We start from the raw sequence: 23,620 nt of genomic DNA, 5'->3' as shown, positions 1-23,620 counted from the left end.
GATAGAGCGTGTAGAGCCTAATAATAGAAATAAGCATAAAGGTTATAAGAAATTCGAATAAAAGGGTCAACCTTAATTTAGAAAACTGGTGCATATAAAGCTTTATTTGGCTAACAATGAATTTGTTGCAAAGTTGGGAGTAATAATATTTTATTTGCAGAAAATCTGAAATTGCCTACTGTGCATGGGCACAAGAAATGTGCTTTGATCTGTAGGCAGATTAGGTTGCACCTTGCACTTATGGCTCATTGTGCTTAGAGAAGATGGAAAGTGGTCGGAGGAGGGATGTAAGAGGCATGCAAGATTAGGCCAAGAACAGTAAGAGAATGCTCATGCAACTACAATTAATCCTGAACTACAAGACAGGGTCATGTGCATCTGTCCATGGGTCTAGCTACAGTGGGAGCAAGGAATGCCTTTGCTAAGGTGCCCAGATGCTTAGGGGCCCTGGACCCAGCTCATATAGTTGAACTGTATACCCTTTTCCTGAAATTGCCTGCTAAGAAATTGGGTCCAGCCTATTGCCTGGACCTTGAAAGAGGGGCTGGTCATGATTATATCTATCTCTTTCCCTCTCAGTAAAGCTCCACAATGATCTGATCCATCATCCACACTCATGTTTCATGCTCACAGACACAGCTGAGCTAATCAGTAAGCCCAGCACTGTTGGAGAGTAAGTCTTTAGAGAAGAGGAGGCCCGTGTACATCACTCGTCACGGGCCCCCTCCTCTCACTCTAGTGGCTGGCAGCAGACTGATGTGCCTGGCTGGCCACCACAGAATCAATAGACTTTGAGCACTAGAGTGTGCCCAGGGTCTGTTGCGCGGCCGCCATTTTCCCGGATATCTCCTCACAGCGCATGCACAAAATGCTGGAAAAATGGTTGTGATGGCCATTTTCTGGAATTTGAACAGTGCTGGGAGACCCAACATGGGACTTTGGAGAGGTAAGTATTACAAAGTATGGGTGCAGGGTGTGTGGTGCGGGCGCCCCCTGGGCCCATTATAGATACACCCCTGAGAGTAAGTCTTTCCTTGTTTAAAGCCTTGGGGGTGGGAATTGAGCACTGATAATAGAATAGACCCAGAATAGGACAGTGTGCCTGATTCAGATGTGTATGCAATGCCATTATTTACACTGCTGAGTGATTATCGGCCAACTGCACATGCATAACAGTAGCACTGTGCGTGTGCCCAGGTACCTTAGCTATGCTGCTTATAGTGAGTATTTTTTGGCAAATTGATTGACAGAGAGGGTACACCCCATTGCTGCCCAGTTGCAGTGCATCCATTTAGCCATAATTAGAGATGTGTTTGAGATGTAGTTGTTCAAAGTTGTGTATGCAGGCTTCATTGAATTTGCATTTGCTAAGAGTTGTGAATCCATCTGCAAAGTGGACCTGTGTACAACTCTGAATCATCCCCTATGACTTTACAGAGCCATTGGCAGTAGCTGAAAAATGTGCACTGCTTTCATTGGGGTACCTATTGCTATTGTTGGTACTGTACATAATCAAGACACATTAAAAACACAGATTGTTAGTGCAATCAAAATCTAAAGGTAAGATTGCTGCACTTGAAAGAAAGAGAATCTTCTGTCAGGATAAGTTGCCCATCTGTTATACGAATTGTGCACTTTCCTTAAAATAATTGCACAATATGCAAAACTGGCAAGAAGTTATTATGGGTCACCTACAATCTGGTAGATTTTCTGCAGGTTGAAGAAAGAGATGCGAGTCTCCATCACTGAAGAATTGCAATAGTACATGCATGAGATGCCGGCAAGTTATTATGCCCTTGGATACCTGCCCCATGACATTAAACAACAGAATCAGGTCTAACAGTCAATACTAGGTGATTGCTAGTTTTATTTATTCTCTTCCTGTCCACTATGTACTGTATAATGCCTTATCTTTGTACCAATCCTGACTTATTTTTGACCACCCACTACTGCTCTGCACCTCTTACTGACAGTGTATAGTTCTCAACATGTGTTTGCCTTTCTGCCTTTGCTTTGTCCTTCCTGCTGATACAGTGTTCCAATCCTGGCCCAGCTTTGACATACGATTCAGTTTGTCGCATATATAATAATGTACAATTCAACACGATATGTGTAAATGTGGAAGGCTTCGTACACCTCTCCAAATTTTTTTCAATACCAAGGACAAAAATGGAGGTCAAGCAATAGGGGAATTCCAGTTTGGTCTCATCTGAAGAGACAGCAGCAGTAAATATGTTTAGTGGTATGTTTGCATCCAAAATGTGTCCAAGTAATAATGGCCCTATCATTAATCATTGTGTTACAGTCTCCTTATCTTGAAGTGACCTGTAGTGTGTAGCACTGTAAAGCAAAGTTGGACATTTGTCACACTACTGTAGTACTGTGGACATAGTTTATTTTTGTGAATGGATGCAAAGTTGTCGCAGTACTGTAACAAGGACCTGTGCCCTCGAGAAATCCCTGTTTGGTTGCATATGCAGTTGAGATTGCCTTCAATGAGTGTAGTGGTGTGCATTAATCCACAATGCGGCAAATTTGCAAAGCATTATGTGACAGCCTCCGTATCATAAGCAAGTCAATATGCATTTGTTGCAAAATGTTATTTTGCTGTACAGTATACTGTACTATTCGCAAGTACTACAAATTGGTCACAAACCTGTAGCAGGACAGGGTTTTTTGTGGGTGTGCCTAGACATCTATTTGACAATGGCTGTTTAATGAAGGTACAGTATATTATTGGAAAGACACCATCTGCCATTTGAAAATTAGCTTTACACTGTCTAGCAACTTAGTATGTCATAGTACTTGCTATCTTTATTGCTTAGAAAAATAGGTATAGAAAAATAACAGGGTAGCTTAGTTTAGGGTAAGTGTACCAGGGCCAAGACAATGAATGTGCACCTAGGACACAGGGCCTGGGCACTAATATTGTTTTTACTGCCATTAGAGCTGCTGTTTATGTGACCCCCATTTTATTAATGTGTCAGAGCCTCGCACCCACAGTTAGCAGAAGTAACTTCATCTGAGTGAAGAGATGTTGAAGCAGAAAGGAGCATGGAGCAGGGGACTTATTATGTGAAGAACTTGACCCGATAAGCTGGAGTAGAACTCGGTTTTATAATACAACATGATACAAAGCTTTTAAGGTTAATTCACCTGATACTAAAACATGCTAAAGACTTTGTTTAGCAACTGTCCCTCAGCAGTTTGATCAAGCCTAGAATTCTACTTATAATGCTGGATGCTATTCTCAGTCTTCTTTGTCTGTCTGTGTGAGTGTGTTTGTCTGTATTCCATGGGTGTTTGTGCCGGAAACCACACACATTAATTAAATAAATATCCCACAAAATGAACACCCATTTTTTCAGCGTCAACGCAACACTAGTCACATTCACACATCTATGTTAATTTAGGATAATTTTCACTATAAGTATTAGTATTATGAAGTCTGATATGTGAAATAAAGAATACTTGTATGGTACACAAGAAATGTTGTTTTACTTTCTAACACATATAAGAGTATGTAAATTCACATTCAATATAATCCAAAAAATAGATACAACCGGTTGTATTCATAAAACCATGGTATATACTGTATCTCTATACACACATTTATGTTCCTCCTAAAAAGCTTATATAAACCTGAGCTGATTGTAAAAAATAAATTCACTCTTAATAGCTGAATTTCTTTTTGTAGCTTTATAAAGATATTGGGCCTCATTCAGAGCCGTTCGCTATTTGCGGTCGTTCGTTCAAAAACAAGGGGTGGCTATTCAAATGATCCGTACGCACATTGCAGTCTGTTCCCACCTCTAAGTCTGAACGAACGAGCAAAACATACGCTCGTTTATTTGTTAAAAACGCCCCCTGGCCGCTCGCACCATACGTCATGTCCGCTATTTATTAGATTAATCGAGTACATCGACCAGCGTATGAACTGCTCGCTTTTCTTGTGGTTGGTGTTTGCTACCACAAATTTGCGAGCAGTTCTGGCTATAAAATAACCCAGTGACGTGGACAATGACGCTGCTGTTTTAAATATGCACACCCATAAAACGCCCGTTTTGACCTTTAAGCACGCCTGCGTTCGGATCTCCACTCCCCATTTTCAAGCACCTTCCCCTGTTACCACCCACATACGCCTCATTCTGTCACTCAAAATAGCAGGCATTCGCTATATTGCGTACCAACGATTTTCGGCCGCACTGACTGGTTCGCGCATGCGTACTAAAAACCGTACGCATGCGCAGATGTGCAAACATCGCTCGGAACGAGCGTACTGCCGCTAACGAGCGGCTCTGAATGAGGGCCATTGTCCTCTTTGTATCAAGTAGATGTTAATTTTCACCTGGTCTCTCATTTTTCACCTGTCATTCCACTGAAGATAAAAGATGTAATGTGTGGACAGGATAAATGGGTACTTTCAATGAATGACATATAATGATCTTCCTTTATAATATTAAATTCTCCAATTATATGGGGTGCTCGATCCCTGATAAGTGGCATGAAATGAATGTCTGGAAGCTTAAAGATGGTAATTTAAAGGGAGCCGTATTCGCATGCCATGTTGCATGGATCTCCCCAAAAGTCCACAAATATATGGAGTTTGTAAATGTTTGTGCACAACAACGAAGCCATGGTTTTGCTCTCACCTGCCATCCGGCAATGTAACTCTGCACATCAATGGCATCTGACCGTCTCTGTTAGGCCCCAAAGACTGGTGCCCAGCTGCAGCTCCCGGAGCACTTAATTAATCCACACGTAGGCCTGTATGCGTCCAAGCAGCTGACCCCTGTCTCAATAGTCTCTACAGGTCAGCTGATATCCCCATTATGCAAAAAAAGGTTAAGACAGCCTAAGCAGCAAATATTCCAATATGGGTATATACCCCAAAATATACCAAGTCCACTTGGTGGCAAAGAAGGTAAGTCCTCTAACTAGTTTCGTTCCAACCTGGGAACTTTATCAAAGAGTCATTCACATGTCTATCTGAGCACTCACTTTATCCAAACTACCAGACTATTCCAGTCAGAAAGTGTCCACACACACACATACACACATACAGTGCATCCGGAAAGTATTCATAGCCCTTCACTTTTTCCACATTATGTTATGTTACAGCCTTATTCCAAAATGGAATAAATTCATTTTTGTTCTCTAAATTTTACAAACAATACCCCATAATGACAACGTGTAAAAAGTTTTTTGGGATTTTTGCAAATATAATAAAAAAACAACAACTCAGAAATCACATGTACATAAGTATTCACATCCTTTGCCATGAAGCTCAAAATTGAGCTCAGGTGCATCCTGTTTCCACTGATCATCCTTGAGATGTTCCTTCAGCTTAATTGGAGTCTACCTGTGGTAAATTCAGTTGTTTGGACATGATTTTGAAAGGCATACACCTGTCTATATAAGGTCTCACACTTGACAGTGCATGTCAGAGCACAAACCAAGCATGAAGTCCAAGGAATTGCCTTTAGACCTCCAAAACAGGATTGTCTTGAGGCACAAATCTGGGGAAGGTACAGAAAAATATCAGCTGCTTTGAAGGTCCCAATGAACACAGTGGCCTCCATCATCCCTAAATGGAAGAAGTTCAGAACCACCAGGACTCTTCCTGTAGTTGGCAAGCCGTCTAAACTGAGCGATCATGGGAGAAGGGCCCTAGTCAGGGAGGTGACCAAGAACCTGGTGGTCACTCTGTCAGAGATACAGCATTCCTCTGTGGAGAGATGAGAACCTTCCAGAAGGACAACCATCTCTGCAGCAATCCACCAATCAGACCTGTATGGTAGAGTGGCCAGATGGAAGCCACTTTTTAGTAAAAAGCACATGGCAGCCTGCCTGGAGTTTGCCAAAATGCACCTGAAGGACTCTCAGACCTTGAGAAACAAAAGATTGGACTGTTTGGCGTGAATGGCAGGCATTATGTTTGGAGGGAACCAGACACCTCTCATCAACAGGCCAATACCATCCCTACAGTGAAGCATGGTGGTGGCAGCATCATGCTGTGGGGATGTTTTTCAGCGGCAGGAACTGGGAGACTAGAAAGGATAGAGGGAAAGATGAATGCAACAATGTACAGAGACATCCTGGATGAAAACTTTCTCCAGAGTGCTCTTGACCTCAGACTGGGGTGATGTTTCATCTTACAGCAGGACAATGACCCTAAGCACACAGCCAGGATTTCAAAGGAGTGGCTTCAGGACAACTCTGTGAATGTCCTTGAGTGGCCCAGCCAGGGCCCAGACTTGATTCCAATTGAACATCTCTGGAGAGATCTGAAAATGGCTGTGCACCGACGCTTCCCATCCAACCTGATGAAGCTTGAGAGGTGCTGCAAAGAGGAATGGGCGAAACTGGCCAAAGATAGGTGTGCCAAGCTTGTGGCATCATATTCAAAAAGACTTGAGGCTGTAATTTCTGCCATATGTGCATAAACAAAGTATTGAGCAAAGGCTGTGAATACTTATGTACATGTGATTTCTTAGTTTTTTTTTTATAAAATTATCAAAAAAAAAAAAAAAATTTATACATTGTCATTATCAGTGTGTAGAATTTTGAGGACAAAAATGAATCTGTTCCATTTTGGAATAAGGCTGTAACATAACAAAATATGGAAAAAGTGAAGTGCTGTGAATACTTTCTGGATGCACTGTATTTATTTTTTAAATGTTTTTCATAGAAACCACGTGTTTTGATCAAAATCAGATAAATTTACATATAAACTAGGGGAAATGCTAATTTGCTAAGAGGCCAGCATGTCTACACATTATTTTCTATATGACAATTATTGAGTTTGTATTTTTCAGTAACCAAAGAAATAAGGTTGAAGGCAGCAATAAAAGACATAATGAAATGTGACATTAATGGTCTGATTCAGAGGTGGACAGAGGTGCGTATGCAGCCACGCTTTCCCACGCTCGCAGCTGTGAAAATATGCTAATGTTAGCAAAGATCACCAGAGCTGCTTTCATCCTTGCATGTGAGATTGCATGCACACATAAATATTGGTAACATCGAAGGACATCGGCGGCCATTTTACCCTTGCGGAGGGTCTGACCTGCCACAGCCTAGGGAGCTTTTCTGCCATGCAGGGCTGCATATGCACTTGCAGTGGCTAATTTATGCAAGCCCACGTAACGGCGTTCAAACGCCCAGACACGCCTGCATTTCCTTTAACCACTCCTCATCAACAACCCCAAATGGTCTTCTCCTGTCAATCAATCTGCAATGGACCTCCGTGGTCTGCGAGCTCATACGGTGATCGCTGTGGGACCGCACATCTGCCTTCGCGCACTGAGATGCATATGCATGCGCAATGGAAAACAAATGCTCAGTCTGCGGGAAAATTGCAATAGCGTCCACCTCTGAATGAGGACCTGTTGGTGCTACCACAAGCTGACTGTGTGATCAGTGCCTGGCTGCTGGATGTCATCAGCACAGACCATGAAGATTACCTCAGAAACCTGGAGGACACCTGATATTACTTGGAACTTTAAATGCAACTTATTACATGATTGGGCAGGACAGGTTCCATTTGAACAAATATGATGAGAACTATGCCAGAACAGTTCTCACTGAAGAAGGATTTATTATTGATCACTGTGATATTCTCAAAAAAAGTTTGTGAGTGATCTTGCTAATTTCGAGGCAAATTTATTCATTACAGCTCACAAAGGAAACTAAAGGGGCATATCCAATACCCTACGTTGTGAACAATGCAACCAAAACCGGGAGGTTTTGGTCACATTGTTCACAAAGTCGGGTAATGGATAGCCGGCAAGGACCAGCGATGCGCGTGCACGCTGGGTCCTTGCCGTCCTCGACTATCTACTGAACATGCCCGTCAACCTGCTTGTCAGGTTCGGCATGTTCAGAGATAGGAGGTAAGGCTCCTTCACAAAATTACGTTCAGTGAATGCCATTCAGTACGGGCACCACATGTTGGCGACCTGAAGGTCTGAACAATAGACATTCAGACTTTCAGGACGCCTAATGGATAGGCCCCTTAAGTCTTTGAAAACTGAGTAGATATCAGATATTCATGTGACTTTGCCAATGTTAAACCTAAATTAAATAAGTGCATATAAATTGTCAAATAGTACTTGGTTTATATGAACTCATTATGGATATTTACACAAACTTTTACTTCAACATTTCAGCTTTGGTTGATTAACACATATCAGTTAATTTTGGTACCTGTGAGTGGTTTTTATAAAATTGAGAACCACACATATAATAAATACTAGCTGTTGTCCACAGCTTCGCCCATGATGTAATTGCTTCTCCCAACATTTTATTTATTTGAACGTGTTCTAGTTGTATTGCTTTGCATAGGGGCCTTGATATGGAGTGCCCATGTGACCAGTAATATTACACAGACAGGTGGCAAATGCACCTACACCCACCACTCACACCAATGTCACTGTGTGCTTTCTGTACAGACTGCAATGTAGGATATCCTAATCAAGTGACCATGGGCCAAAGCACCTCTCCCCTCACCCCTTACATGTGTGACATGATTCCACACCTATCTCTTGCATTGATGAGTTCAACACATTTTGTTTGTGCTATTGCTTAGATTTTTACCTTGATGGATCAAGATGAACCAAAGAGCAGGTTACTTCTATGAAATTCCATTAAAACATAATGTAGTTTTTCATGAAAATTTGTTCAGTAGTTTTTGCACCAACTTGAAACAAACAGACTGACATATGGATATATGTAATAGACTGCGGGCCGGTGCCACTGTGGGAATACATGTGTTGATGTTAAATAAAAATGGAGTCAGTATTGCCTGAAATAAAGGAATTATTAAGGTTTTATATTAATATATGTGTTTGTAGCTTTTACAGTGAATCGGATGGATATGGGTTAAAATGTCTTTTATAATCAGAAAATAAGTCATAAAACTTTCTTTTACTGTGGACTACGTGATATGTGAAGTTGGATGCCTGTCAAACTGTGGCGTGATACATTTGAGCCTATTTTCATGTTTGCTTGAAGAGATAACCCCAACCTTTCGAGAAGATTTCATCTAAGATGTCATGATGACCAGAGCATAAGATGTCAAAGATCACAGACTCATCATCTGATATTAATTACTCATTCACTAAGAAACCCAGCCCTGTTACATGCATTATTGTATATTGTCACAACCCTTTCCCTATGCATCAACCAATCCAATATCTTGATTGTAATATACATGTAAACACCCTCTTGTTAATGATTTTGTAATTTATGCTACTGGTGTGTATAAAAACCCTTATTTGCTGGTATATTGCCAGAGGGATCTGACTGATACTCCATGTGCTAACCTCCACGTTACTCTGTGCAGAATAGTGGAGGTATTGCTTTCATAAAACCCTATATCTGCTTTATCACAAACTGACAGCCTATGAATTCTTCCTTATCACATGCTAATATGCCAATATTTTTAATGCAGCAGGCATGTTAAAGGCTAATCCAAGCTGGTTTAGCATTTAATATGCTTGTAGCTTTAAAAATACGGGCATACTCGCATGTATTCCCGCAGTGGTACCAGCTCACACTCTATTACATTTAGCCCACAATGTTCTTATTATATTAGTTTTGATAAATATAATTATTATCAACCAATATTCATGATTTATTGACAAGATAAGGTTGGAGGTCAAGCAGTTTTTAAGGAATGCATTTGTTTGGAGTTAGTCTGAAGTATACCAACTTTACTTCCATGTGCATAACATGGTAGGTATCATAATAGGATAAAATTGAATAAAATAATACATAATATACACAAAAACAATAACTATACAAAAATTATGTGTAGCAATAATAAGAAACAATAATAGTTTAAGTTTAAAATGAGCCACGTCAATATTCTACAACTTCCTCCACTGTAACCAATAATTATATATGGACAAACAATCAAATACCAGTATCGCTGAAATATTTCTATGACGACCCTCTTACCTTTATGAGTCAATCCCATCTTAACATAGTAAGTGGGGTATGTTCTATTTACTTATTGGGGGAATTAAATAAATGTCAATAATATCTTTTCCGTGGATTTTCTTACACATTGTGTCATTTCTTTTATTTTCTATGTACTTGCAAAAAAAAAAAAAAACCAAAGGGGACGTGAATGACAGAGAAAAAAATAATAGTCCCTATACATCATCTAGATAAGTACATTTATACCTGTTTCATACTCATTTCATCAGTGTATTACTGTAGTCTTCAGAGTGTAGCCCCACCATCCACACTACACCAAATATCTTCTACAGATGTACAAATGTCACACATCAAAGTGATCACTATAAACTAGCAATTTAGTTTTTCTTTCCCCAGGTTGTTTTATTTATGTGAATAAAATGCACATTTCAAATGAGAAAGACATTCTACTTGGCTGAGTCAGCCTAGAACTGTTGCATATAGAGTGGCTATTTGGCACAACTGAGGCCAGGGTGTACACAGACACATCTGTATACAGGGGGTAATTAAGAGGTGGACATAATAGGGATCAATGCTGCATCTTCAGTAGCAGCAGATCTCAGTATTTATGCTAATGCTGCAGGAGCCGTCTTCTATAGAGAGACACCCATAATCATATGCAGGGCAGTAACTAGGGTAGTGCAACAAGTGCCATGGCACAGGGCAGGGGGCGCTATTTGGGCCTGCAAATTCTCCTGCTTATTATCATTCTCACGTGTAGCCTCCTCTTCTTTTTTTCCCTGCATCTCTTGGCCTCCCCTATCTTAACCCTGGCCCTTCCCCATGAGACCATGGCCCTTTTTCAGGTGCACTATATTGTGTCCCTATTTAAAAAATGGGGGGTGGGGGGCACCAATACTCTCTCTGGCACAGGGCACCAAAAAGTCTAGTTACGGCTCTGGTCATATACTCATATCTGTTGCATTCATCCACAGATGCAGCATTCAAAATACATTGTGACCATCACAAGGACTATCAGACATCTGAGTAATGCTAAGGTTACTTAAGATGTTCCCCACAAATAAGTTAACAACCTGCCAAGACTAGAGAATCTGTATCTGAGGGCGCAGTCACTGGCTTTGGCCTGCACCCAAAATGCCAGTGACACGCCTATATTTTAATTGCTCCTCCCCATCACTGCTTCCAAATGGCTGCAGACTTTTAATCAAACAACATCTGTAACCATACTGCAACTGACAAAGCAGGACCAGATCTACACATGTGAAATGAAAGGTCATGTTCATGCACACATCAAAATCTACTGATCAATTGTGACCGAAATCTAAATAATATCAACTACTGGGTAGCACATTAGAACCTGCACAAGAGAACCAAGTCAGAGGGACGGGACTTATATATCAAAACTTCCTTGCAGGGGTCCCTCGTGAACATCGCTGACATGTTAGACTACGGACCTGTGTACTGGGTCTTAATCAATTCCAAAGTACAGCCAAGCACCAATTAGCCATCAATAGATTTGCAACAACAGTTATGGAAAAACAACAGGGTAGCTAAGTTTAGAATAAGTGCCAGCGCCTTGACTAGGGTTTTGCAATTGGTGCTGCCACTTAGGACACAGTGCCTGGACCTTATTCTAATTTTTGGTGCCATTGGAGATGCTGTTCATGAGATAACTCTTTTAATGTATCAGAGTGTCACTCTCACATTTTGCAGAAGTGTCTTCATGTGGGTGAAGAAATGTTGAAGCAAAATTAACATGGAGCAGGGGCCATATAGAGGGAAGAACACATGCCAACAGACATGATAAGCTGGTACAGAAGAGTGATCTAAGATTTATGATAGCACATGATTAAAGATTTAATACATTACTTCAAAGTGCAGCTTACTGTGCTACCATTTTAGGGCTCCACCTATTAAGTTTTACCTCTCAGTTTTGCCTTATTTATATCTTAAATAATTCTTGAGAGAGAGGAGCAATGGGACTGTTGTTATTACATGTGTCATTCTTGGACATTTAAATTTGACGTACAGTATGTCATTGGCTAAAGTGCTCATAAAGAACAAAGCCCAATATCCACAAACTATAAAAGGTGTCAGAAAATCAAGGTCTTTGTGCCTCTGCACCCCTTTGGAAACAAGGAATGCTATCCAAAATGTGACCTATCCAGCTAGTAAAACCTTTTGAATTAGTCTTGTCCCACAGAGTGAAATATAATAACAAGTCAAATACTCAACAAAAGACATCCCAAATCACCCATCTCTTCCATCAGAACTTGGAACATTACCAAGTGCCACATTTCCAACCAAAATCCTCTACATTGCTCAAAATAAAATGAATTTAGAGAACCCTGCACTTTGACACATTGTAACCCCTTATTGTGTCTGTATTTTTCAGTGGCTAATGTGACGACAAAGAAATAAGCATAAAGACAACAGTAAAACAGATTGTGAACTGTGACTTTGAAAAACACAATCTCACAAACCCATTGGTGCTCCCTCAAGCAGATTGTGTCATCAGTGTATCACTGCTGGAGGCCATTAGCAAAGACCAATACGATTATATAACATTTTTTTGGAAATGTGTTAGGATTCTAAAACCTAGAGGACACCTGATGTTAGTTGGGATTTTAAATGCAATTTATATAATGGTTAAGCAGGACAGGTTTCACTTTTTGAAATATAGAATTGACTGCAATTTAAGGTGAGTATATTACTTGACCTTATACCCCTTGGGTATACCGATTTGTACTATGGAGGCTTGTCATACGGTATGTGTTTCCCTCAATAATAAACATTGATCCAGAGTTACTCACAGACAATATTGATGGGTTCTATGTTGCATTCCGCAACCACCACAGGATCATGGTGAAAATTGGGTCCAACATCTATTTATCACCTTAAATGGGTGAGTGTAGACCTATATACTATGAGAACAAACGTATTTTACGTTATTACACAATATTGTTGTTTTCCATTTTTACATAAATCTCTGAACAAATTGAGAACACTAGCAAGTAACTCTTTAATAGTAACAACATCACCATCATAACTGTTGACATTCTGGTACAGTATCTACATTAGGAATGTCAATTATCTGACTGCATGTGGGGCTATTCCACTAAGGAAAGAGTAGAGATTATGTATATTGGAGATCATGAGTTTTCAGGACCTGTTTAGTGAGTGACAGAGAACAAATAAATGTTGACATTATCACCCAGGTGACAGTAACCAAACCGTGGATAATAGTTTAATTGGGATGCCTTCTGCTTTCTAGAGTGAATTCTGATTCAGAATCACATTAAACAGAAAAGATAACCAAATAAAAATATAAAATGTAAAGTATACTATGTAATTTTCCCAATAGCCTCTGTTTTCAAAAACATCTTTTTTTATTTGTCTACCCTGTTTTATGTGTCCTGTTTCTGGGGGCCCAGATGATCTTTTGGCAGTTCTGCTTCTTACTGAACAAAAACAATTTTTGCAGAAATGATCATATTTAACTCCAGGGTTGGATTGGCCCACAGGTGTACTGGGGAAATCCTTTTGGGGCCCCACTGCCTAGAGGTCCACCCTTTCCTCTAGCATTCTGGTTCCTGACTGTGCATATGTTTTTGGAGGATTATGGTGTATTCACTACAGTGCAATGCAGTTTTCAATCTGGTTCATTATCATGCATGCACTATCAGTATTTACGCTATACAGTGGCGTAAAGAGGGCAGGGCGAGCGGGGTGCTTGCCCTGGGCACCGTGAAACTGGTGGCATGGGGGGGTCACCGCCGGCCATGGTCCGGCCCGCACTAGTTAGTCAGTGTAGCGCCGACCGCAGTGAGTGCGGTCAGCGCTACACATTTACACAGGACTGGCGCTAGGCTTCCAGCGCCAGTCCTGTGCTGCACACCTGAGCCTGTTCCCTCCCCCTGAGCACTTGCCCAATAGTGCCAGGAGGCGGGCTCAGGCTGTGCATAACACACGCATCGCCGCCAGCGCTGGCGGCGATGCGTGTGTTAATCAGCAGCCAATGAGAGTCAGATAGACTCTCATTGACTGCTGCAGCCCCCACTGAAAGACTTCTGTCTGGCTCCTGCAGTGGGTAATGGGACAGACGTCATGACGTCATGATGCCTGTCCCAATATGCTGAGCGCGCCAGCTCCGGAGGACTGGCGGGCGGCGGTGGCGGGAGCAGCGGCGCGGACTGGAGGAGCAGCAGCAGCGTGGATTCAGGTAAGTAAGTTTTTATATATATATTTTTATATATTTTTAAAAACCTGTCAGCACTACTGGGGGCACAATGGGGTGGCTACCACTGGGGTGACCTCTACTGGGGTGGGGGCACAACGGGGGGGTGGCTACTACTGGGGGCACCATTATTAGGAGGACCTCTACTGGGGGGGACTATTACTGGAGGCACCATTATTGGGAGGACCTCTACTGGGGGGGGCATTACTGTGGGCACCATTATTAGGAGGACCTCTACTGGGGGGGGCTATTACTGGGGGCACCGTTATTAGGAGGACCTCTACTGGGGGGGCTATTACTGGGGGCACCATTATTGGGAGGACCTCTACTGGGGGGGGCTATTACAGGGGGCACTTAATCAGGAGGGGGAACCTCAACTGGTGACCACTACTTGGGGGGGAACTACTACTGGGGGCATTATAAAAGGGGCCTACTACTAGGGGCACTGCACTGGGGGGACCACAACTGGGGGCAAGAACAGGAAGGACCACTACAGGGACCACTGGATAGGGGGGGTCACTACTGGGAGCCTGCATCAGGGGGACCACTACTGGGGGCACTGCATGGGAGGGAGGGACTACTGCTGGGGGCACTATATAAGGGGCTTACTGCTAGGGGCACTGCGGGGACCACTACAGGGGGCACTAGATAGGGGGCTTCACTACTGGGTGCCTGCATAAGGGGGACCACTACTGGGAAACCTGCATGGGGGGGTCTACTGCTGGGGGCACTATATAAAGGGCACTGCATAGGGAGGGACTACTACTAGGGGCACTATATAAAGGGCACTGCAAAAGGGGATACCACTACTGGGTGCACTGCATTGTGGGGACTGCTACTGTGGGCACTGCATAAGGTGGAACACTACATAGGGCACTGCATTTGGGGGGACCACTACTGGGGGCACTGAGTAAGTGGAACTAATTGGGGGCTGTATAAGGGGGACCACTACTGGGGATACTGTATAAGGGGCACTACTATGGGCCTGCATAAGAGGGACCACAACTGCATACTGGGGGTACTGTATAAGGGGTACTACTGGGGTTAAGGTGCATATAGATAGGAATGTTCAGCATGAAAATAAAGAGGTGTGTCATGTTGACACGCCCCATTTTTAAGTGACCACACCCATTCTTTTCCGCGCACATATCGGAGGGGGTGGGCTCCCATTTCAAATTTCCCCTGGGCTCCAAATACCCTAGTTACGCCACTGACGCTATATATTTATAAAGGGGCCCATACCATGTATTCTCTAATGGTTAGTTAAGCTTCTGTGGTGGCTGTTCATACCCTTTAAGGATGGGCCTCTATCTTATTAAAAAAGTCCACAAAAGTAACCGATCTCATATTTTACATTTTCTTTAATTGAAGTGTTTGATTTTGAACTTGTTCTTACTAAAGATATTATAATGATATACTGCATACTTACATATTTATTGAGTTTTTATACATTTAAAATGGAAAGTAGATTCTATGATAATGTAAGTTACATAAAAGTTTATGGTATTATTATTTGCATTCCCATGACTGACTCAACCATCATATGACTGTAGCTGGATCCTAATGAATATAAATAGAACTCTTGTGTACAGAGACATAGAATGTGACAGTCAGCCAGAAGCGATACAATAATACAAGACATACAAGATGGATTGTAACCCCCATAAGCTCTATCATGTAGATGACTTTGATTCAAGATGTCTTCTGGATACTTATTTTTCTGATAAAGCAGAAATGGGTTTTGGAGAGGATGCATTGATATTTCCCATGGAGAAGCTTCACCATCTATTCAGCATGGGTATGTGTACTATATTTTATCTCACTGCAAAGGTTACATTATTTCTGTGTTACTTTAGGTGCATTTGTTAAAGTACAGAAACAGCTTTTACATTTGTTTCTTTACATCCATTCCACACTTGTTTTAAACAATTAGTTCTGAACGTAATGAAATGTCTACAAAGACAGAACCTGTCAGCTTACATGTTATAGGGATCTAACATTTGTCAGAGGTGAATAAGATGCAGTGTATTTAAGAACAGCTTGACCTAGTCTGTGCATGGAGACTGCTTAATGACATTGACTGGATCACTTAACAAGTGCACGCAGATATGGCCACAGCTGGATTTTTTGCCATAGCTGTGTCTTCTCCTTTATGCTAATTCTGCAGGTTTCATCTTCTTCTTCTTCTTCTTCTTCTTCTTCTTATTATTATTATTATTATTATTATTATTATTATTATTATTTATTTATATGGTGCCACAAGTGTTCCACAGCACCTTACAAAGTATATAAACAAATTGTTGACCAGTGACTTACAGGACAATACAATACAGGACATGGATAATATACATTGCTACATTAGCGACCATAAAACCCAGATAAGCAACAGAGCAAAGCAACCAAGTATTAGGTGCCCTAGTGGGGAGTAAGAAGTAGATGAAAGTAGAGTTGCAAAGAGAAGCACAAGAGGGTAGAGGGCTTACATTCTAAATTCCATTCTACAGTCCTACTGATATGCCCACCTGCAGCTGAACTATTCAGTATCACTGCATCATTAGATGCTCCATCATTCTCAACATCAAAGCTTATAGCAGGTACATTTTCTCTATTTGAACATGGCGACCAGCATCAACCCTATTGCATCCTGAGATGCATTTGTTTGCAGCAACACAGGTGTGACATACCCGTGTCTGGCAAGCTACCCACCTATTACCTCCCTGGTCCTCCAATTATCTCGGGAGAGGTGTCCCTCACATCCTCCCATCCCAGTATATGGATTAGGTTTTGCAATCAAAAGTGCTTAGTCTAAGGTCATACATCTGCAACTCAATACATCTACTAAACATAAATTCTATTTTTTTCTGGGAAAAAGGTTAAGCCTTCCTATCATTAGATGTACAGTAGAGTCATTATATACAAACATCCCCCATGACAAAGGGTCAGATACCCTTAAGATAGTGTTGTGTCATGATACCAAAATTACCATATAAGAAATAAATTTTGCCCTTACATCTATAAAATTATTTTTAATGCATATTTTTAATTTTGATTCTTGTTATTATCCACAGGTGTGGGGAATGGCTATGGGGACCAGGTTCACTCAAAGTCATGCCAACCTCTATATGGGCAGATTTGACTGAGCCCATATTTATGAGTGCAACTATGGTGCAGACCTGTTTTTTTATGGCCGCTATATAGATTAACTTTTTATGATATGGGGTGGTGGAGAATCACTGACACTTTTGTTTGTGGACTCACTGAACAATAATCCCTTTGGTTTAAAAGTCTAATTCATTCAGCTATATTTTACATATTATATTAAATTGACCCTATATATTCATAAGGGCAGCATTATGAATAAAGCCTGCAAAAAACCTGTCAATACCAATTAGTATTTACATTACAGTAGTTTCCACTATAAGATTTGGAAAGATAATGTACCCAAGGGCTAATTTATGTGCATTAAACAGAATTGTTTCTCGGTCCCGGAGTTTTAAACAAAATTCAAAAGTATGGCCACTTCTTTCATAGATAGGGGCTATCCCCTATCTTTGGTAGAAAAGACCCTTCAAGAAGTATTGCCATGGACAGAGCTAAACTCCTTTAACCCAAACATTTGAATATTACTAATATCATATAAACTAATTTAAAATTTGATCTAGCCTGTATAACAATATTTTATGAAATCTAAGGGATTTTAGTCAACATTACTCCATTCTCAAACAAGATCCATTACTCCCTGATATTATTAGCTTCTAACCATAATGTTATTTTTAAGAAAAAATGAAAACCATAAAACTATGATTTCACCTAGCCATTTTAAACTTATAATAATGTATATCACAGCCTCCCTCCCATTGGTTGACATCTAGTATACAGGGTTGCTATAAATGTAACAAGACCAGTTGCAATACTTGTGGTTACATAACTATCAAAACTGAAATTCAAACTTCACTCATGTCAGTTTACCCCATTAAGTGATTGATTACTTGCAACACAAGGTTTGTAGTGTTTTTGATTCGGTGTAGTTGTGATCTATATTATGTAGATCTTACAACCAAACCCCTCAAATATAGGTTTGAAATATAGAAAAAGGCTTTTTGACACCCAGCCTTTACCATCATGATGCTGAAGTTTGTGAGAAAACCTGGGTTGACTACGAGTCACAGGTCTAGAACAAGTAAAAATTATGACGAGGTATGGTGACTGCTTTAGAACACTTTGATGACAAGAGGTTGCTTGGAATTATTGACTTAACAGTTTAGTACTCTTTGGACTTTAGAACCAACAATGGTAAAGTTACAGACATATTAATGGTAAAAGACAATTAGGTATTTCACTAGTCTTTCTAATATAGTATAGGATTTGTGTTATAACTCTGTCAAAATCTTTAAGTTTATGTTAAATCAGATTTTTATGACAGGTATCCAATATTGTATTCCCTATTTATAAATGTATATGGTTTATATGGAATTGAAAAATGCACTTTATGGCTAATTAAGTAATTAATAATTATCTCTGGCACTAGATGATGCTTAAAAAATAGAGTAGAATTAACTATTTGTGTTTGAGAAATTAGATATATTTCTTATTAGTATATAATAATTTTTAAAACAGTTTATTTACTAATAAAAATGTATACTTAAATTTACTATCAAATCACAAACTGATGACTGAACATATGGCAAACCCATGACTGGGTACAGTTGGTTTTAAGTATATGTTTAGAATAAGGTTTAAATAAAAAAAGGTAGAGCCATTGGGTTGGAAATATTGGGACACACATCTGATGAAATCGCTTGGTTGTGAAGAAATGCGTTAGAAGTCCCCTGATTTACACAGAAAAATAAACGGGATGGGGTTCCTCACCAAAAGCATAACCAGCCTCAGACATTTAAGACTGTCCTAGAAAAATAAAATTGAGGGAAAAACAATGTGGTGCTCTCCTATTTCATATAACCAGCTCTGGCTAAACCAGCTGGGTTGATAATGGCACAGCAAGAGGACCTCAGCATGGGGTACTCCTGACAAATCATTCTCCAGACCCAAATTGGCCAGCCCAGGGCTGGCAAACCCTGGAAAATAGGGACCCCCAAAAATGTATTTACTTTAACATTAGCTATGATTGACTAAGAGTCCAGTTGCTCTTGGCCAATCAGCAGCTGCTGTAATAGTAACTGATTGTCTAAGAGCAGCTAAGGTGCAGGAAACCTCATCATTTTGGTAGCACTATACTGTGTATACAGTATAACGGTCTGTGGTTTCTTTGTGAGTCTTTTATTATTTTATGAAGACTGGGTTCTACTGGACAAGAGGACCGATCAGCACCTGAGAGTAGGTAAGTAATTAATGTGTGATTGCAATTGAGTGTTACTGAGGGTGAGTAAGTGATTAAATGTGTAATAAAGAATAAAAACATTTGGTGAGTGTACTTGGTTTTTTGTGTATTTTTTTAACAGTGGAGGTACAGGTGCAGCAGCCTGCTGGCAGTCTAGCTGGGACTTGTGGATCCACTTTGAAGACCAATATTAGTACCTCATTCGGTGTGTCTACCTGTTGTGTCATTACCACCCCAGCTTGTTCAGCCCGGTGCTGGTTATAGGAAAAATGGGGGAAACCCATGTCGGTTTTTCCCCGGATTTTCATGTACCAAAACTGGCTCAAAGGTCCTGGGCTGGTTATGCTTTTTTTATGGTGGGGGAGTACACCATTTTGTTTAACTTTTAACCCATTCACTACAATATCACACTGAATAAACTGGTCAAACACGATTCTTAATAAATTCATATGGTTGATTGTGAAAAACTCACTCATATCCCAGAGATGCTGGGGTATACAGTATTTACTATAGTAAGAGTTTTTAGAAATGGAGAGGTTGCCCAGAGCAACCAGATTCTAGTTATTATCTTCTTCTAAATTAAGTAGAATCTGATTGGTTTCTATGAGCAACATCTCCACTTCAAAAACTTTCACTTTAGTAAATATACTCGCAGAGTGTGTTCAAAACTCAGCCAGACAAGATTCTTAATAAATGTTCCCCCCATTCTTTATACATAAATAATGCACTAAATTTTATTATCCAGAAGTCAGTGTTGTTTCTATTAAATAGATGCACTGAAAAAATAGAAAAAATAGATTGCCTGTGATATAAAGACATACTTCCGACCTTAACATTTACCTCTCTGGGAGTGTGCCTGAGAGGAGATGCTGGGGGTTGCAGTGGAGGCGGGGCCAGATGAACTGTGTCATTAAGCACTGCACCCTTGCAATAAAATACAGTGAATCCTGCATATTTGACTAGGGGTATGGTCAAATGAAGCAATTCTCATAGAATTGAGTCATTAGGCCACACACCCAACTAACAAGTCTGCCGGTTGGTAAGAAAATTCTGCCCACTTCACTAGGTAATTGGGCACATCTCTTGCATTCTGCTAACTAGGAAGCGGCCAGAATGCAGGGTAAGTGCCTTATTTCCCGAGTTTGCGGGGGGTTAGCTGACAAATCGGGAGCCTCCCGCAGGTCTCGGGAAGGTAGGCAAGTATGTACTGTATAAAGATGACTTTTTGAATGAGTCCACATTCCTCATACATTTAATAAGTAATAGGATTGTTGTGATGCTGTGTATCTATAACATCACATGTTTACAATAGTCATTTATCATATTGCACATTTTAATCATCACAATCTCTCTCTTAAGGTCACATTAATGGAGAAATTTTAATGGACATTAGTGCTGGTCCCTTAATTCACCATCTCCATTCAGCCAGCAAGTTTTTCAGAGACATCTATATACTGAGGTCCAATGAGAAATGCATTATGGAGCTGAACCGATGGCTGAACACACGTACAGGAGCGTTTGATTGGAATCACACAACATCATATATTACAGAGTTAGAAGGAAACAGGTTGAGTATCTGTCTCACTGTCAGTATATATTGATCCTTTGTCAATGCTTCACTCACCAAAACTATGACAAGGAATGCACATGGTGTGACACAATCGTAATAGTGTATGGACAATAGCCCTGATTATGAGTAACATGCTACAGTATGTTGAGTACAGCAGTGGATTGGGCCGCTGGGAAGCTGGGCCAGTTCCCGCTGGGCCAGTCCCCTTGGTGGCCGGCAGCCGACCAGCCCACTCTTCAAGGACTGACCTGCATCCCGCTGCCGTGATCGTGCAGCTAAGCAGTGCAGCAGCTTAGTGATGGTGGGCCCCCCATCAATAATCTAACCTCCTTGCCCCCGCACCTCTGTACCGCTGCCACAATCGGAGCTTAGTTTAGCTCCGATTGGGTAGCTCAGCTGCACAGCTCCTGCACAAGTGCAGAGGCTTTAATGATGTTTAAAAAAATATATGTATGGCTGACGGGGGAGAAGCAGCATTTGCTTCTCCCCCGTCAGCCATCTCTCCAATTACCTACTGCAGGAGCTGAAAGATGGATCAGCTCCTGCAGTGGGCACAGCAGCAGTCAGTAAGAGTCTGACAGACTCTCATTGGCTGCTGCTTAAAACAAACACACAGCTGCCGGAGTAGGCGGCTGTGTGTTTGTCAGTCACTGTGTAGTCCTGACCGCACTCCGTCCTGTCAGCACTATGCACGTGGTGCAGCCTGTGTCACAGAGACACAGTCTGCCCACTGCAGCCCCGGACAGTATATGGCACTGCAGCCCAGGGAGCACATGGTACCCTACCCCCCGGCCCAGCCCGCCTCTGTAAATGGAGAAAGATAAGTCTCAGCCAATCAGCTCCTAACTGTCATTTTTCAAACACAGCCTGTAAACTGACAGTTAGGAGCTGATTGCCTAGGACTTATCTTTCTCCATTTTATCTCTCTCCATGGATTAGTGAATAGACCCCTTAGACACTGGAAGTGGGTGTCTCCGTCCTTGCATATTTGGACTATACACCAGGGAATTACATTATAGCGGAATTAGCTTAAAATCACAGACGAAACTAGCAAAAGATGCAAGGACAGTTGCAACTATGTCCAAGTCAGAATCAGGCATTATGAGAAGGGATCCCACCCCCTCGACAGACCCCACCCCCATTAGGGTTGCTTCCATAAATTTCCCAGGCTGGTTTTCCATCCCAATCCGCCCCTGGTTGAGTACATACTATCAAGAAGCATTTGAGTGTACAAAATGCTCAAAGTGGGCATCTCAGTTCTTGCACATTCAGTTGCATGGCTGCAGTGGCATTACAAGGGGGATGTGGGCCGCACCCCATTGTCACCCACCCAGGGGTGACACCAAAGTGCCGACTCCTAAGTGACAAGAGCCGGGTGCTGCACTGTAGCATTACATAAAGAAGATATACTGTAATTCACACAGTTGTGCAAACGACAGATCATTGACATTTTATAATTAAAAATATGTGTTTCAATTCCAATGGCTGTGTGTAGTATGTAGATTTTAATGCTCAGACCATTAACAATAAACAAGTAGTATCTTATTATACATCGGCCTCTGTAAATTTTCTATCTCTAGAAAACGAACTAGTCACATTCATATGTCTATCTAATTTTTAATCTTCCCAAACTACCCAACTACTCCAGGCAGAAGGTGTAAACACACACATACACACATTTTTTTCAATGTTTTCATATAAACCGCGTGTTACATTGATACATAAACTGGTGGAAATGCGAATTTGCTAAGAGGCCAACATGTTTACACACTTCTCTATGACAATTCTTTTGTTTGTGATTTCAGTAACCAATGTGAGGACAAAGAAATGAGGCTGAAGACAGCCATAAAATAAATAGTGAAATGTGACATGGATAAAGAAAACCTCACCGACCCGGTGGTGCTACCAAAAGCCGACTGTGTGATCAGTGTCTGGCTGCTGATGGTCATCTGCAAAGACCACGAAGATTACCTCCGATATCTGAGGAAAATATCAAAGTTACTGAAACCTGGAGGACGCCTGATATTATTTGGATCTTTAAATGCATCTTATTACATGATTGGGCAGGACAAGTTCCATTTGTACAACTGTGATGAGGACTATGCAAGAAATGTTCTTATAGGAGAAGGGTTTATTATTGATCATTGTGATGTACAAAGAAGAAAGTCAGTGAGTGATCTTGCTGATTATGATTCACTTATATTCATAACAGCTCATAAATGCAACTAAGGGGTATATTTACTACAGTGCAGGATTTTAAATATGGAGATGTTGCCCATAGCAACAAATCAAATTCTACTTAATATTTATCTAACACCTTCTAGAAGATAATAGCTAGAATCTGATTGATTGCTATGGGCAACATCTCCACTTCTAAAAACTCTCCCATTAGTAAATATACTCCTAATAAGTCAGGAAAAATACGTAGATATCAGATGTTCATGTGACATTGCCACTGTTAATCTTAAATTAAATAATTGCAGATGATTTGTCAATAGTAGTACAAGAATTATATGAACTGATTATGGAT

General features: G+C 40.9%; 1 pseudogene across 1 annotated transcript; it reads left to right on the top strand.

The window, feature by feature from the left end:
- Window positions 1–15,814: 15,814 nt before the first annotated feature.
- On the top strand, window positions 15,815–23,362 carry LOC148509638 (nicotinamide N-methyltransferase-like; annotated as a pseudogene). The gene is made up of 3 exons (XR_015869415.1): window positions 15,815–15,980; window positions 20,880–21,087; window positions 22,896–23,362. The product of XR_015869415.1 is annotated as a nicotinamide N-methyltransferase-like (transcript).
- The last annotated feature ends 258 nt before the right edge of the window (window positions 23,363–23,620 follow it).

This window comes from Taudactylus pleione, unplaced genomic scaffold (genome assembly GCF_031769625.1).
Source record: "Taudactylus pleione unplaced genomic scaffold, aTauple2 ptg000318l, whole genome shotgun sequence".
In the NCBI taxonomy this organism is placed as follows: Eukaryota; Metazoa; Chordata; class Amphibia; order Anura; family Myobatrachidae; genus Taudactylus; species Taudactylus pleione.
Note: the sequence above shows the minus strand (reverse complement) of the source record. Positions and strands in the feature narration are given on the sequence as shown.